We start from the raw sequence: 17744 nt of genomic DNA, 5'->3' as shown, positions 1-17744 counted from the left end.
TCTTCTCAGTGGGCTTATCATTACAGTTATTACTACTGCATAATTGATAGGTAAATATTCCTCATAAGATTGTATTAGAGATGTATATTTAATGAGATACATGAGGTCTTTTTCAACTTGTTCATGTATTCATGGGTGATCATTGCGTATTGCTAGAAAGAGATAGGATATGACATCATTTATATTCCTATTTTTAATTTTGATAAATATAAATACTGAATAACTGTCATTTACATAAATAAGTAGATAGGAATGAAAGGAATACTGTTATAGTAATGTTGCTTATTTTTAAGAATGCCATCTGAGATATGCCAAAATCACATGGTAATCCATCTTCAAAAATTATTTTAATGATCTACCAACTCTCCACTCAAGGAGATCTTTCTTCAATATTGCTGAAAGCAAGGAACTAGAATCCACCTGCTTGCAAAAGGATGTGTTGCCCAGACATTTGCTTTCTCAACACCAGTGTTCAAAGTTTACCTTGCTTGGTGCCCCAGAGCACCTTTTTTAGATGCTGAATCTAAAGGATTGTAGGATTTGAGGTGGGTGAAGGGTGGGAGAAGGTGATTGTGAAGGGGAAGTAGGAGAAGCAGCATGATAGACACTTTCACAGGCAGACCACCTTGAAGAAAGCACAGGTATGAAGGTTGATGGCTTTAGAAAACTATTCCCACCCCCTTGAAAAGTCCAGATGTCATCCCAGTGGGAGGCTCAGTGAACTAGAAGACTTGGAGAAAGCTTCCGGGAAGACTCTTGAACTGAGCCTGGAAGGTGGGTGAGATTTAGATAAGCACAGAAGGCTTGGGAGCACCAGCTACCTGAGAGGCACAGCTGGAGCAACAGCCCTGATTGGGGTGTCCTGATAGAAGACACTTGAGAAACAGTGGCCTGGAAATACCCAAGGATAAACCCTTTGGTTGTCTCATTCTTATTCCAGATTCTACAGGGATAAGCAACATGAGCATTTGGTGGACAAGACTCTAGATCAGAGATTAAAAACTTAAACTCCTAGAGAAATTAGGCAGGTAGCATAAGAGAGAGCAGATGCTATGACATAGCTCATGACATAAGTTGTATGGCATTGCACATGGTGGGAACTGGTGGGCACTGGGGAATGTTGTGCCATCCAAGGGGGTCGGCCTCTGCTCTGCTCAGCAGCAGTGGGATGGTGCACCAGTGTCACAGGTCTTCCAATTTTTCAAGAGAAACTAGAAATCTGGACTTGAAAGCAAAGCTCCCCAATGGGCAGGACAAAACGTGTTTGTGGGCTATGTCTGTCCCGTGGGCCACCAATTGCTACCTCTGCTCCAAAGACTAAACTTTAACTGTAGATCAAGTCAGAATACCAGAACCCATCAAAAGCTGGATTGTTCTTCCCTATAAGGGCAGATGCCTGGAACGAAGTTAGATGATCAATCAATAGTTGTCAGCTAAATGGAAGAGTAAGTGGTTTCTTTGAGGAAGTGGGTCTTTACAAGGACCCCTTTTACCTCCTCCCAGCAGAGGGGCTGGAGAGTCTTTGCACCAAAGAGTAGATTCTTAAAAGCAAAGAGAAGATTTCTGTGAGGTCTCAGCACCAAGCATCTATTTCTGGAAGTGGATTCTGTTTTCCTCATTGTTTCGGTCAGGAGGAGGAACAATGGAAAGTTGGCCTACTTCTGTAGGAGATTGCTGTGTGCATTTCCTGTGCTAACATTTCCAAATATCTGTTTCTTTCCTACTATTATTTGCCCCTGATTTGGATTTCCTCCTGTGTTTATTTTATCCTGATGTACCCTGTGTATTTTGTAAGCCCCCTTGAGGCCTTTTTGGAATGAGGTAGGGTATAAATAAATAAAAGTACTATCTCTGGAGCCTTCTCTGCCCCTACCTGAGTTTACACTCTGTTGGTGCTTCAGGCCCCACGCCTATGGGGATTCCACTTAGTAAATTACTGCTTCCGTGTATCCTGAAGGTAATGGGGCTTCCAAAGGTGCAGAACAAACCACCAGAGAGTTGTTTAAGTGCTAGGAAAATCTGGCCCAATACATTATTCCAAATCTATATTTATGTTCATGGCTTATGAAGCACCTCAGGGTCCTTTGGGATAAGAAAAGCTGCACGAACCTAACAAAATATTATTAAATAGATTTATTTGGGGGTTGCTAAAGAGTATGAGGCCCTCTGGAGAACTGCTGGAGGAGAATGAATTATTTTCTGCAATCTCCACCACTTGTCTTTTAAAGAGTCTCTCATTGAACCCCTGGTGCTGCCCTAATAGTTCCAGCTAATCCTGTTGCTATGGTTACAACAATTAATTACATGCTTAACTAGCCTTACTAGTACATCGCAGCAGTTCAATTAAAATCTGATTTTATTCTTTCTATACTTTCAGGGTTTTTTTTTCCAGCCTCCAGCTCTAAAAACTGTCCATAATGTGGATTGAAAGTGTCCCAGAGGTTGGGGTTTCCCTGGTGTTACAGTGGTTAAGAATCCGCCTGCCAATGCAGGGGACACAGGTTCAAGCCCTGGTCCAGGAAGATCCCACATGCCGCGGAGCATCTAAGCCTGTGCACCACACCTACTGAACCTGCACTCTAGAGCCCACGAGCCACAACTACTGAGCCCACGTACCACAACTACTGAAGCCTGCGCGCCTAGAGCCTGTGCTCTGCAACAGGACAAGCCACCTCAGTGAGAAGTCCGCGCACCGCAACGAGAAGTAGCCACCGCTCGCCACAACTAGAGAAAGCCTGCACGCAGCAACGAAGACCCAACACAGCCAAAAATAAATTAATTAAATAAATAAATTTTTAAAAAAAGAAGAAGAAAGTGTCCCAGAGGTTGTTCAATCCATTTCCCAGTGGTACCTTTGGCTAGAACTTGATGGGACAAAGCAAGGCACAGTTGCCCTGAAATAGACTTTGGTACAAGAGCCAAAACATTTGGGAGATTTGAACCCAATAGCTGAGCAAATCATAAAAATAATACCCAACGGGTATAAGGCTGCTATGAAGAGATGGTTTTTTTTTCCCCTTCTTAATTTTAATGATGTATTAAATGAGAATGAGGACACACAGGATTCCTAAATTAGTGGCTGTGCCCAAGCACTGGTATGGTTCCTGAAGCCACTCCACCTGGATCCAGCAGCTGAGTGGTAGCCGGGAAGAGCCTCTCCTGGGCTGCCCTGGAGACCTGTGGGCACCAAGAGGCTGTGGGATCAATTCAAGCTCCAAAGTGCACTGAGATGGTCAGTCTCCAGGTCCCTGATGGGTACGTGTTGATTGGAAATGCTGGATTATTCCCTTTTCTGCTGATTACTGGTGTCAGAGTCAGAGCCCAACACGTTCATTTCCTAGGAGGGAAACAGTTTCAGAGACGTCTTGCCTGGCTTTGGAGGATTCAGCTGTAGGTGAAAACCTTTTCCAGTAAAATTCTAGCACTTGCACCATTTCTATTTTTTTAAATCACAAAGACAGTATCAGTGTAACTGATCTGTCTCCATATTTTTATTTTTTCCTCTTCTTTCTCTGGCCCCCTAATAATGACAGCAAACATGGAGGCATTTCTAGGTACCAGGCACTGTGCTAAGTGATTTTCCTTCATTATTTGATTTTGCAGATGTGGAAACTGAGGAGGCTGTCAGCGCTTAAGGACTCACTCAAGGACACGAGCTCAGAGCCGAGGCTGTCATCCCCAGACCTGCCTGGCTCCCAAACGCGCTCTTAGCTTTATATGCTCAGCTCCTCCAAATGCCTTTTCTGCTCTGACCCTCTTTCTTCAAGGACCTCATTTACTCCTGTGTTTCTGCCTTCACCTCTCTGAGAAGATCCCCAGTCCAATCTCATTCCTGACCCTCCTTCACCTTCGTCCTACACACCCTTCCACGCCCTCCTGTGGCCGCTTCACACTTGGTGCTCACAGCAGAACCGCCATCCCTCCTCCCTAACCAGCTTCCGTCCATCCTCTTGGCCTCTCCACATCTGTAAAGGGACCCACTGTCCTTCTGGTCATGCAGCTCTGAAACCCCACAGTTATCTTTGACTTTGGACACCCCATCTCCCTTGACTCCTACAAATGATCAGTCCCTGGGGTCTTAGCACCTCCCGCCGGCCTGCTTGCTCACCTCCTCCCATGCCTCCACCAGACTGCTTCTGGGGCCAGCGCTGAGTCTCAGGGAGGAAACAGCCCTTTTCCATGAGCCAGAGCGTGGGTTTGACAAGAAATTACAAGGCACACAAAGGTTCTCTGCAGCTTTCCGCACTCTGTAGTTTTGTGCTGCCAGGTTTCCCCCGCCATCTATCTCTCCTGGGTGTTCAGGTTTCTGTGTTTTCCTCAGCAAGGAAGGGGTTTGCCTCCTTCTCTGGACCATTGTGGCCCCCATCCCCATGATCAAATATAGTCTCTCTGTGGCCCACACTTGGAGAAGATGTCCACCAACAACATTTATAGCTCCATCCCATTCTCAGCACAAATCAAAACATGGTAGGCCTTTCATCAAACTGAATTTCTAAATTTAAATTTGCTTTTTTTAAATAAGAATTTTCTGGAGACATTACCCCATTTCAAAGGAATGATTCCAAAAAGTGTGTGTGTGTGTGTGTGTATGTGTGTGTGTGTTTCTGTGTGTATAGATGGGAAGCAGGAAGAACATTTATATATATACATGCAGAAAGGATACTGTATTTCAGGCTATATTTAGATTTTTCAAGCAAATAAGTTTACAATATAATTTAAGAGATATTTATTGAGTGTCTTGTATCTGCAAGACACTGTGCTAGGTGCAAATATTAACTATCTCCAGAATAAATATTCATTAAATGATTAAATGAATGAGTGAAGGAAAGAATGAATTTATCTATTTATTTATGTATTTATTTATCTAACTTGGGGACCACAGTGAGTTCTGAGAACAATGGAATATTTTTGTTATTCACTTATTCTGCAAATATTTAATAAATGTCTCCTATATGCCAGGTATCACACTGGGCCCTAAGAAAACAAAGATGAATGATAGTGGACACAAAATCCCTACTGGTCGAGCTCAGGGCTCAATGACGGGGGCAGACAGGTGCTGCAGGGACCGGTCAGTAAGTCTACAGCAGTCACTGGGCTGTGACCTTCCAGGACCTGTGCTGGGGCTGCCTGATTCAGGGGAAGCCCAAACCTGGAGCTGGGGGAAGTTTTCCTCCTGGGTTCTCCTGGAGCCAGCCAACTCCCACTGCAGCCTTCCACTATATTCATCTATAAAACTATGATTTTCTGATCTTATCTTTAAACCACAACCCCCTCCCCTCCAGGAGACAAAGACAGAAAGACACCTCCAGGAACGAATGGCATCGCTGAGTCTCTCCAACATAATCCCTGGAAGTGGCGAGATCAGCCCCTCACCATCCAGGCTTCCCTGGGTGCCTAGTTGGCAGGCTCTGGCAAAGGGGGAGAAAGTATTTGCTTAGGTAAACTCTATGATGCTCATATGATGCTAATGATACCGATGGTTCTGTCCTCTGCCATTGCAGAGGTCACAGAGGAGCTCCAGAGTCCCGCACTGACTTTTTACTCACTTATGCTCATATGTGAGCAGGCTTAATCTCACCAACTCCACTAAAGGAAAATAAAACCAGGAAAATGTTCCAGGGACAGCTATTGCTTAACACTATCACCATGGCAATGCTGCCATCACAGGGGCTATCTCTCTAGGCCAAAGAAATGCAGAAAAGAGAACCGCTGTGGTGTGTTTGTGCCTGTAACCCCCACCCACAAGGGACCACAGCTACCTAGGGCATGAATGGGGTCACAGAGACTAGAGTGCTTTCTGGCCTCTTCCCCAGCTGCTACTTCAGGACACACAGAAACTTCTGATCCCTGCCCAGCCAGTTCTCAGGGTGCCCAGGAGGCATCTCTGCAGAGGTGAACTAGGCTTCCAGGCTTCCTCAGGCTGCTTGCTGTGGTGGGTCCTGTATTGGCACTTCCTGAGGGCACCAGCACAGACAAGAGATGACTCCAAGCAGCAGCCTCAGCCCGACACTGAGTCCAGGTTAGGAGATGGCCCTGCTCTCTCTCTGGGACACGCACCACCAGCCAAGCACGCCTCTGCTCCTAGGGTTTTAGAAACAGAGTAAACCTTCCCTCCTTCAGCTTTCTCTCTCTCTTCGTGACAGCCCCCACCCCCAAACTGCTGAAGGAGTCTCCCCAGCTCAAATCCCCTTCTCCCTGCCCATCTACCCTCTACTGTGTCCTGAGTCCATCAGCCTTATGCATCTCCACTCTTGCTTCCCGTGTTGTGGGCTCTTTCTCCAGAAGTCCCCCCAGTTCTTCACATACTTAAGCCCCTGAGGGGCTATCTCCTCATCCTCAAACCTCTTTAATCCCTACATAAATATATTCATGTAGTTTTGACTTTCAGACAACTAATTGAAGCAAAGCCATGAGGTTGAATGATTTGAGGGAACTTCCATTGCTTACTCAACTACCTGCATGAGCTTCCTGGAAGGCTTGACCCCTTCACAAAGCTGTAGGCCAGAGGCACTTGCTGGATTGGAGAAAAGGTATTGCTATGGACTGAGTTGTGTCCCTCCAAAATTCAGATGTTGAAGCTTAACCTCCAGTGTGACTATATTTGGAGTAAGGAAGTAATTAAGGTTAAATGAGGTCATAAGGGTGGAACCTTAATTCAATAGGATTAGTGTCCTTTTAAGAAGAGACAGCAGAGCTCTCTCTTTCTCTTTCTGTGCTAACTGAGGACGCAGTGAGGATGTGGCTACCTGCAAACCAGGAACAGCTCTCACCAGGAACCCAATGGGCCAGTAACTTGATCTTGGACTTAGCCTCTGAGACTGTGAGAAATAAATGTCTGTTGTTTAAACCACCCAGTGTGTGGCATCCCCTACTACATCAAATACAGAGATATTTGGCTGAATGCCATGAAAGGAAAGAATAGGATAGCTTGGAGAGAATAGCAGAGATGTATATTTAGACTGAAACAATATCAGATTCATTGAATCTATAGACTAAATTGGAGATAATTGACATCTTTACAATATTGAGTGTTCTATTCTACAAATATGGATGTATTGGTTTACTAAGGCTGACATAGCAAAATACCGCAGACTGGGTGACTTAAACAGCAGAAATTTATTTTCTCATTAATCTGGAGTCTAGAAATCCAAGATCAGGTGTTGGCAGGGTATTGGTTTGCTAAGGCTGACATAGCAAAATACCACAGACTGGGTGACTTAAACAACAGAAATCTATTTTCTCATTAATCTGGAGTCTAGAAGTCCAAGATCGGGTGTTGGCAGGATTGATTTAGGTCTCTCTCCTTGGCTTATAGATGGCCAATCTTCTCCCTGTATCTTCACATGGTCTTTCTTCTGTATGCATTTGTACCCAAATTTACTCATTTTATAGGGACGCTAGTCATACTGGTTTAGGGCCCACCCTAATGACCTCATTTTAACAACCACTGAAAAGGCCCTCTCTCCAAATAATGTCATATTCTGAGGTACTGGGGATTAGGACTTCAACATATGATTTGGGGAGGGGATACAATTCAGCCCATAACAATGGAATAGCCCTCTCTTTATTCATGTCTTCTTGCTTACAATAATGTTTTATAGTGTCTAAGTCATGCACATCTTTTGTTAGATTTATTCTCACATATTTGATGTTTTGGGATGTTCTCATAATTGGTATCATTTTAAATGTTATTTTCTAAGTATTTGTTGTTGATATAGTGAAATATCATTGATTTTTGTACTTTGAACTTTTATCCAGTGACCTTGTTAAATTCATTTCTTAATTGCAATGGTTTATTTGTAAATTCCTCTGTATTTCTCTACTTCAAAATCAATGTGGTCTGGAAATAATGTTACTTTATTTTTTCCATTTTAGTCTTTATACTTCTTGTTTATTTTGTTTATTTTTTCTTGCCTTGATGTACTGGCTAGGATAACTACTACAAAAATGAATGGAAATGATTATAGTAAATCTTGTCCTCTTTCTAAGCTTTGCGGAAATGTCATCTAAATTGCATCATAAAGTATAATTTTTGCTATGGATTTTTTGAGTTGTTAATTATCAGTTTAAGGAGATCATTTGCTATTTCTTATTTGCTGAGCCTTATCAGCAACAGGTAATAGATTTTAAATGTTGATTCTGTACCTGTTAAGATCATCATATCATCTTGTTCCTTCATTCTGTCAATGTGATAAAATACATTGATTGATTTTCCAAAGTTAAATGAATCTTACATTCCTGTAATAGACCCAAATTCAAAGCAACATATTGTCTTTTTAACAAGATTTTATTTAAATTTTTTGTATATATGTGCTTGAGACTGGTTCTTAATTTTCCTTTCTTATAAATGTTCATGTCATGTTTTGGTCTTAAGGAAATACTAGGCTCATAAAACAAAACACATGTGCTCTCTGTTTTGTTTTTTGAATTTTCTGGAGATATTTGTATAAGATTGGCGTTATTTCTTCTTTAAATATCTGGAAGAATTTACCAGTGAAGTCAATTGGCCTGGAGATTTCTTGGTGGGAATTTTGTTAATTACAGTTTCAATTTACCTAATATAGAACTATTTAGATTTTAGAAATTTTCTTCTTGTTTCCATTTGGGTAAGTTGTGTTTTTCTAGGAAAATTCTCATTTCACCTATATGTTAAAATTTATTAAAATAAAATCGTTCACAGTATCTTCTCATTATTTGATTTAAATATCTGTTGGACCTGTAGTAATTTCTTCTGCATTCCTGATATTGGTATTATGTGTCTTCTCTCTCTTAATCATTCTTACTAAGGGTTTAGTTTTTCAAAGAACTGACTTTGAGCTTTGTAATTTTTTTTCTATTGTACATTTGTTCTATGTGTGACTAATGTCTGCTATCAGGATTATTATTATCCCCTTTCTTCTTTCTTTGGGTATAACTTGATATTCTTTTTAACTTCCTGCTATGGGTACAATCAAGAAAATCAATAGATGATTAATTTTCAGCATATTTTCTTTTCTGATATATGAACTTATTCTTTTAAGCATGCTTTTAATTGACATTTTAGTGTGCCATATTTTCATTTTCATTTTAATTAAAATTATTTAAAATTTTCATTGTGATTGAATCTCTGTTCATGGATTATTTAGACATATACTGTTTAATTTCCAAACATTTAGTGGTTTTCCAGTAATGTTTATTATTGATTTCTAGTCTTATTTCACTGTATAATTTTAATACCTGGAATTTTGTTAAGATTTGATTTATGCCCCAGTATATGGTCAATTTTGCTAAATATTCTATGTACTCCTAAAAATTATGTGAATTCTGAAGTTGCTTGTACAGTTGGTAAACGTTTCTCAGATTTTACATATGTTAATTACTTTTTTTTGTTTGCTTGATCCATCAGTTATGGAGAACATGTTAAAATCAGCCAATATGGTTGTGAATTTATCTAGTTTTTCTGCATTTTTTGCTTTATATGTTTTGATGCTATATTATTGGATGCATACAAATTGAGAAGTATTAAATCTTTCTGGCTGACTGATATTTTATCATTATAAAATGCCCCTCATTTTCTCAAAGAATGCCTCTTGCCTCAAAGTCTATTTTGTCTTATATAATTATGCCATGTTCCTTTTTATTAGTGTCTGTAGTTTCAGTTCTTTTGTGTCCTTGTACACAAGGTGTTTATTTGTTTTATTTATTCAGTTTGAGATGTTTTGTTTTTTAATTGATTTAGTTAATTTACATTTCATATAAGTGTTGATATATTTAGGGTTTTAGCTACTATCTATTACTTGTCATACCTGTTCTACATTATTTTATATGCCTTTCTTTCAACTTTTTGAACTAATAAAGCATTTTAAAATTATTTTCCAGTTCCTTCTCCCTTATCTTGGTAGTCACATCTTTTATTTTCCTTTAATGGTTACACAGTGATTACAACAAACATCCTTGATATGTTAGCATCTAAAACAAATCAGTACTTGGATCACTTCCCAGGTAATGCTAGAACTTTACCAATTTCAATCCCATTACTTCACTTGTTTTATGTATCTGTTCTTCATGCATTTTAAATCATTATTATTCTGTGTAGTCAATATTCATTTAGATTTACCTACATATTTACATTTCCCATTTATCTTTATTTCTTCTTACATTTCCATATTTCCTCCTCTTTAGGAAATGCTTTAGCACTTCTTTTAGTGTTGCCTAAAGGCAACAAATTGTTTCAGTTTTGGTTTTCCTGAAAAAGTCTCTATTTTTCCTTCATTTTTGAAGAATGTTTTCCCTGGGTAGAATTCTAAGCTGGCAGTTATATTCAGAAAATCTATTCATCAGTATTTATCTGGAACCTAAAATTTATCCAAAACTTGCTTTGATCAAGTAATTCTACTTTTAGGAAATCAATTAGTTAAAATGAAAATAAAGCAAGAGGTACAAAGAAATGAATTGCATCATCACTTTAAAAAGTGAAAAACTAAACTACATAAAATCCAACACTAAAAGGCTATGGTTAAGTAAATTATGGCAAATCCATACAGTGCAATATTGTGGAAACATTCAAATGATGCTTATGAAGAATTTTTAGTGAGGAAAAACATGTATATTATTACTGTATATGGAGAAAACAAGATACAAATTTTGATATATTATGTGATTTTAGCTAAATAACAGAACTATGTGCATAGAAAAAGCCTAAGTGGAAATGCATAATTCAGTTAACTTCTTTATCTACAGGTATATAGGTTATGGGTGGTTGGTTTTCTGTGGTTGAAATAAATGATTTTCATATGTGACTCACTCTTCTTTTTCCATTTAAAATTATTAATAGAATGAATGATAACATTTATAGCTCAGTTAAAGGACATTTAATTCCTTTAGGTTGCCATAATTGTCTTCCATGCACAGAATTTCCCCTGAAAGGAAATCATGGAAATATACAAAAGAGACCCATCTACATTGTCATAAATTGTTCTGTCTCATATCCCTGAGAAAAACCTACCTCACACAAGTTGCCATAAACACCTGATTCCTAAGCTAAATCTTGGTGTTGAAAATTGCATGCCACACACATTTCATCTGGAGTTAAAAGAACAGTACCCGCCTTCCTTCATATACACTACTAGTCACTTCCTAAACCACATTAGGGGTGGTAATAATGCTTCCCCAACAGGAATTAATTTTATGCTAATCGTATATGTCAGTGACTCTCACAGCTGCTTCACAGAAGCAAGGGTTTTGCAAATTAGCTGCTTTCTTATTTGGGGAAGGTGTGGGATGGGCCAGAAGCAAAGGCATGGTTGGAACTCACATAATGTTTTTAGACTCATTAATGAGCCTAGCAGTCTCATTTTATCATTTCATCAGAAGATGGTTTGGGGCAGAAGCAGTCCTGAGGTCGTCAGTTCTGACTCAGCTGATTAACACTGGGCTTGTAAGATAATTGGAAAGGTCAAAAAACAGTGTCTAGTCTTTCTCCTAAAGCTAAAATTATTGTCAGAAAAAATTTCCATGAGACACTCCAGCCCTTGTGGGAAGGAACTTAGGAATTAGGCAGATCTGAACTTGAATCCTTGGTGCCAGCTCTCTTGCTGCATGGCCTGGGGCAAAGGGCTTATCTTTGTAAATCTGTTTCCTTCTCTGTAATAATGGAAATACAAATGCCTCTCCCATAGAAAGGAACAAGACAAGATACATGAAACATAATGTCCAACACACAGAGGGGGCACAGTAAATTTTCATTTACTCAAATCTTCCTTCATCTCTTACTGGACAACTTTGCCTATTTGGGAGGACCAAGATTCAAAGGTCTAAACTGATGGGACACTTTTCACCCCAGGTAGTGCTGGTTAGACTGCTTTTAGCTTATAAGTGGAATGTGGTATAGACACAGGGGTCAGGTGTGGGTGGGAACGGTAGCGGAAATAAGGCAGACTCAGTGAATATTTAGGATTCAGGTAAAGGACAAAAACCTGAAAAGAAGTCCAATGAAGAGATGGTAAGACTTAGTTTTATTCATTCAAGCAACCAATATTTATTGAGCACTTACTACAATATGGGCAGAATTTGATGCAGAGGATACACTGGGCAACAAGATAAGCTCCTTCTTTTTCTTCAGAAAGTTTACACTCTACTGGGGACAACAGGTGTGGAGACAGGACCGTAAGGGTTGTGGTGCAGGAAGATCCAGGATGACACGGCCTGGCCCCCATGCTCCCCACCCTAGGACAACCCTGGGTCAGCCGGCCTTCTTTCCACCAGCAGTGATTCTGCTCACAGGGTACAGAGCCACCTGGGAACAGGGGAGTGGCTGGCTGGGCTGGGAGGCATCAGAATGTCATTAAACAAGCCAACACTCTATATATGTTATTCTGTCTTGACCCCAGTCTTTAGGAAAGGTTGCTCCCTTCTCCCAAGACCCAGGCAATCATCACAGACGTGCACAGCTGTAACGAATCACCCCACACTTACTAGTCACTGGAGAGTCGCTGAGACCAGTAGCTCCTTTGAGGGAAGACCCCTTCCCTAGAGAAGGCTAGCTTCTTTTTCTGAGTGCATATTCTCTTGCCTCCCCCATCCTCCCTGTGGAACTCTAATGTGGCCATGCCCAGGCGGACCATTACCTGAGTGCCCCCTGACTGGTCAGGATCAACGAAGGGTGTGGGATGTACAAAGGATGAAACAGTGACTTCTTTCTGGGATGGCAGGTCACTCAGAGCAGGGAGAAATGATTTAGCCTGGGTTTTGAAGACCTTGCTAGTTTGAGAGGGGAAAGGTGGCTAATCCTCCTCATGCCTTCTTTCATTCACTCGACAAATACTTGATGAGTGCCTACTACATGCCAGTCACCGTTCTAGATGCTGGAGATACACTGGTGAGTCAAAACAGACCCAGTCCCCACATGCTTTGAGTGTACAGACCAGTGAGGAAGGAAGACCTTAAATAAAGCAAACTAGAAATTCAATGTGGCAAGCATGACTGGTCCTATGTGGCACCCAAGATACTACAAGAAGGCAATTTTACCGGTCATATTAGGCATCCTAAGGAAGTGATCTAAAGGATGAGTAGGAGCCAAGCAAATGAAGAGGGAAGGAAGGCAGCAGGAACAGTTATGTACAAATGTCCTTTGCAGAAGGAAGCAAGGCATTTCAGGGGCAGAAAGAACCCAGTGCAACAGCAATGGAGAGAAAGGCAGGAGAGAGAAAAAGCGGTGCCAGTAGGTAAGCTGCAAAGGTGAAGTTACTGATGGTGGTAAATTTAGGGATTTTTATGTCAGGCTAAACTCAACTTCAGAACTCACTGGTTTTGTAAATGCTGATTATCGTGTCTCATATTCTTTTCCAATTTATTTATTTATTTATTTACTTCCAGCTGTGTTGGGTCCTCGTTTCTGTGCGAGGGCTTTCTCTAGTTGCAGCAAGCGGGGGCCACTCTTCATCGTGGCGCGCGGGCCTCTCACTATCGCGGCCTCTCTTGTTGCGGAGCACAGGCTCCAGACACGCAGGCTCAGTAGTTGTGGCTCACGGGCCCAGTTGCTCCACGGCATGTGGGATCTTCCCAGACCAGGGCTCGAACACGTGTCCCCTGCATTGGCAGGCCGATTCTCAGCCACTGCGCCACCAGGGAAGCCCCTTTTCCAATTTTTAATAAAGCTTTTTATTTTGAGGTAACTGTAGATTCACATATGCTTATAAGAAATAATAAAAAGAAACTCTGTGTACCATTTATTCAGGTTCTCCCAATGGTCATATTTTGTAAAACCCTAGTCCAATATCACAAGATTGACATGGATACAGTCAAGACAAGGAACAGATCCAACTCCACAAGCATCCCTCATGTTGCCCTTTTATATCCACACCTACTTCTCTCCAGCCCCCAACTACTCCTTAACTCACTAATCTATTCTCAGTTTCTATAATTTTGTTATTTAAGAATGCAATATGAATGGAACCCTATAGTATGTAAACTTTTGTTCATTTTATCCCTGTTGCTCAGATTATATAATTTCTATTGTCCTATTTTACAGTTCACTTATGCCTCTGTCCCCTTGATTCTGCTGTTGAATCCATCCATTGAGATTTTTGTTTCAATTGTATTTTCAGCCTTATAATATCCATTTGGTTTTTCTCTATACCTTCTATTTCTTTGCTGAAACTTTCTATTTCTTTGGTGAGGCTTTCTATTTTTTTTTCATCTGTTTCAAGCATGTTCATAATTGCTCATTGAAATCATGACCCCTTAAAAATCTTTGTCAAATAATTCTAACATCTCTGTTATCCCGGTGTTGGCATCTATGGATTGCTTTTTTTTTCATTCAATTTGAGATATTTCTGGTTCTTGGTATGACAAGTGATTTTCCATTGAAGCCTGAGCATTTGGTATTATGTTCTGAGACTTGGGGTTTTATTGAAACCTCCACCACTCTGGCAAGAGCAGGATTGGTGCCACCTTGTTACTGACGAATGAGAGTACAAATTCAGGCTCTCCACTTGGCCTCCATTTGACACAGAAAGTGGGGAGGGCCCATCACTACTGCTGAGTGAGGAGTGGGAGTTCTAGCCCACCACATGGTGTCCACCGACACTGTGCTGGGGCAGGAGATCATTACTAGAGGGGATGAAAGTCCTGGCTCTCTGCTTGGCCTCTTCTATCACCTGTTTGGCTGAGGACTGGTGGGGCACCTCTTTACAGCCTTGTGAGGTTGAAAGGCTAAGCTTACCATGCAGCCTTTGCTGGTGTGATTAAGAGTAGAGCTGTCATAGTCCTATGGCATTGGGTGTACTAAAATGAATATTGTCTGAAAGTTTTCTGTCTTGCTAGTCTGCCTATTTCCTGGTCCTCCGGCTAGAGAGAGTAGCTTTTCTGGAAGCTGTTTTTGTCCATGTTCATAGGCATTTCCAAGTTATTGGCTTCTTCAGCTCCAAGTATGGGATGCATGAGGCAAAAAGAAAACCCAGGGAGCTCACCACTGCCTCTTTTCTTGGGTCTCAAAGTCCTTAGCCAGTGTGTTTTCTCCACCTTTCAGAGAGTTATTGTGTGTTTGTTTTATATATAATGTCCAAAGTACTTAGTCTACTTTGTGAGCTTTGGGTGTTACTGGGAGGGTCTTGGGTTGGAAAAACATGGAGAAAAAAAAGGAATCAACTGTTTCTCTCTCTGGAACAAGAGAAAATGAGCTTCAGCTTGCCCTGTGTCTCCTTACCAATCAGGGTCTGGCAGCTGGCAATCACTCAGAGGTCATGGCAGAGGCAAAAGCACAAAATCAGAGAGGCCTTCTTGGCCCAGTCCAGAGATTAATTATGTTATTCAATTTCTGTTCCTTCTGCTGTGGTCAGAGTTTTCAATATTCTAGTGAAACCCTCTTGGCTAATATTTAGGCTAACCACAAGCAGAAGATGTGGGAAACATTGCAGGGGTGTATTTCTCAATAGCCCTTCCTAAAATTACCATGACATTTAGTTGGAACGTGCATGTAAAGTCGTTTCTGCATTGGCAATGCCAAAACTTTTGATGATGCAAAGCTGCCATCTCCCAAAGTAGAGGTATCTCAGGCCAAAGTTGGGATGCAATGATCAATCAGTTGTTCCTTTTTTACAGACTCAGAGAATCATGGAGCTGAGAGCATCAGGCGGGAATCTTTTAACTTCTAGTCTAGGGTTGAGAGAAAAGCGGGGGCACTTTCCCTTATGCTGTGAGTCATGACGCTCCACACTTAAGTGAAGGTGAGTGAGGTTATGGTGAAGCAATCACGGTGAGGCGTTCACTTCCTCTTGCCTTTCCCGTCCCTCCCCTGGTCTTGCAGAAAACCAGCCTGTGCTCACAGATCCCAGGGAGGAAGTGGGCAGGGAGCAAAGGCAGAACCTTCCTACGTGGCCTCCTGGCATTTGTTCCCCAAGGGAGCCTGGGGAGAGATTCAGAAATAGCAGCATCTTGACCAGAAACATAAAAAAAGCATAAAAGGAGAATTTCCTCAGAGCTGGTGTGGGACATGAGGGGACAGCATAGGGGGGCTGGGAGAGCAGAGCTCCTTTTGTTCCCTAAACAGCATTGGCAAGAGGAAGAGTGACTGAGGGTTCATCCGGGCACACAGGGCCCAGGAACCTTGGAAAGTTTCCAGCGTTCCAAAGACGGCGTGGAATGGCAGAGGCTCTGAGCCACAAGGCACTCTGCAGACCCGGGAGGTGGAAAGCTCCACGTTATCCATGGGTTTCAAGGTCTTGGTGTAACTTGGAAAGGGAGTTCCCTGAAAGGGATGCTTGGATGAGGGATTAGCATAGAAACTGCTATTGTAGGAAATGCAGTGGTATTTGTTGCTCCTTCCCTGGATTTGTGGCCTGTGGTTCAATGGGGACCACCCACTGGGGACCTTGTGGTGACTCCCACTGAGCCTGACAGCATCCTGTGATAAAGTCACACTGCTAAGAGGCAGAAGAGTAGGCTCTGAAGTCAAGTGGGACTCCAACCCACACCTTTTTCTTCACCACAATATATGACCCTTATTTTCTGCCAGGTGAATCTTTAATCAAACACTTCTTGGAGAGCTCCACAGAAGCAGAGATATGTTTGCAGAGGATGTGAGCAAAGGAACTCCTCAGGTTTCTACCTTTCCTCCTTCAAGAGACTGCTGCTTCTCTCGAGCCCCTGGCTCCTTTGTCTTGGAAGACAAGGCGGCCAGTGTCTCTCTAACAGTCAGCTCATCGCCTCTGCTCATTTCAACTCAGACACATTTGCATGTGAAAATTACCTTCCTCAGCTCCCAAATCAATGCTCACATGTGCAAGGAGAGAAACCCCTCTCTTTGAAGCTGCAGAAGACATTGCTATAAAAAATAATTATTACTTCCATTCTGATGCTCACCCCGTGACCTCACACATCAGGGTTTGTCCACAAGAAACCACACATGCATCTTATTTTGAGCCCAGGCCCAAAGCGAGAAGTGGGTACTGCTTACCTCTGACTTTTAGTCTGAGAAAACCTATCTCCTGCAACTTAATTTCTCATGTTTTCCTGTTTCATGTCACTTTCTGATATCAGTGGTAATGTGATTTCATAGTTTACAAAACCAGTTTTCAGATACTGGGATTCCTCTCTTTCTTTGTAGATTGAAATAAGAAGATAGCAGAGAGGATGCAGGAATAAATTTGCCAACATTAACGACAAGAGTGGTCTGTTGATATATGCAGGTGCAGAAGGCTCCTTCCTCAGGACCCAGAACGTTCTCTCAAGAGAAGCCCTTCTGGACCCCAAAGGCTCCTCCGAGGTTTCACCCCTCTGCTTCCCCCACAGCAGGACCTTGGGCCCCATGCTTTGCCTGAAAGTTTGTTTTCCTCCGGGATGATTAGTCAACCATTGGCAGCTTCCTTTCCAAGGGCTGCTTCTCAGACCCCAGCTCCTGTGACCCACAAATCGCTCAGAAAGCTGGGGCTGATCCCATCGCACCCCCTGCCTATGACTGTGATGGTGATGATGAACCGTGTTAAACCGGGCCTCGCTTCAGAGTTTACAAAAATGGCTTTCAACTCCATCCACATACATTCTCAGACTTAATTCTAACAAGCACACTGGGTAGATACAGCTATCCAAGCTTGAAATGTGGGACACCAAGGATCAAAGAGTAATTTTTTCAAGTCTCACAGCCAATAAGGTGTGAAGACACACTTGGCAAACTCCCCCAGGAAGACGTGACCTGGGGGAGCAAGGCGTGTGCAAGCACTCATGCCACCGCCCACAGCTTCCTAGGCAGGCCCAGTGGGCACCAGAGG

The 17744-nt window shown here is 41.9% G+C and overlaps 1 long non-coding RNA gene across 1 annotated transcript in view; it reads left to right on the top strand.

Moving 5' to 3' along the window:
• Window positions 1–17744, top strand: part of LOC309654478 — a 453970-nt gene that overhangs the window by 435779 nt on the left and 447 nt on the right. The window contains exon 2 of the long non-coding RNA XR_014260281.1: window positions 9156–17165. This is a non-coding gene — a long non-coding RNA (uncharacterized lncRNA). The remainder of the gene's footprint in view (window positions 1–9155; window positions 17166–17744) is intronic.

The sequence above is a fragment of the Balaenoptera physalus genome (genome assembly GCF_965194825.1).
Source record: "Balaenoptera physalus genome assembly, chromosome: 2".
Lineage (NCBI taxonomy): Eukaryota > Metazoa > Chordata > Mammalia > Artiodactyla > Balaenopteridae > Balaenoptera > Balaenoptera physalus.
The sequence above is the reverse complement of the archived record's forward strand: the minus strand, read 5'-3'. Positions and strand labels throughout refer to the sequence as shown.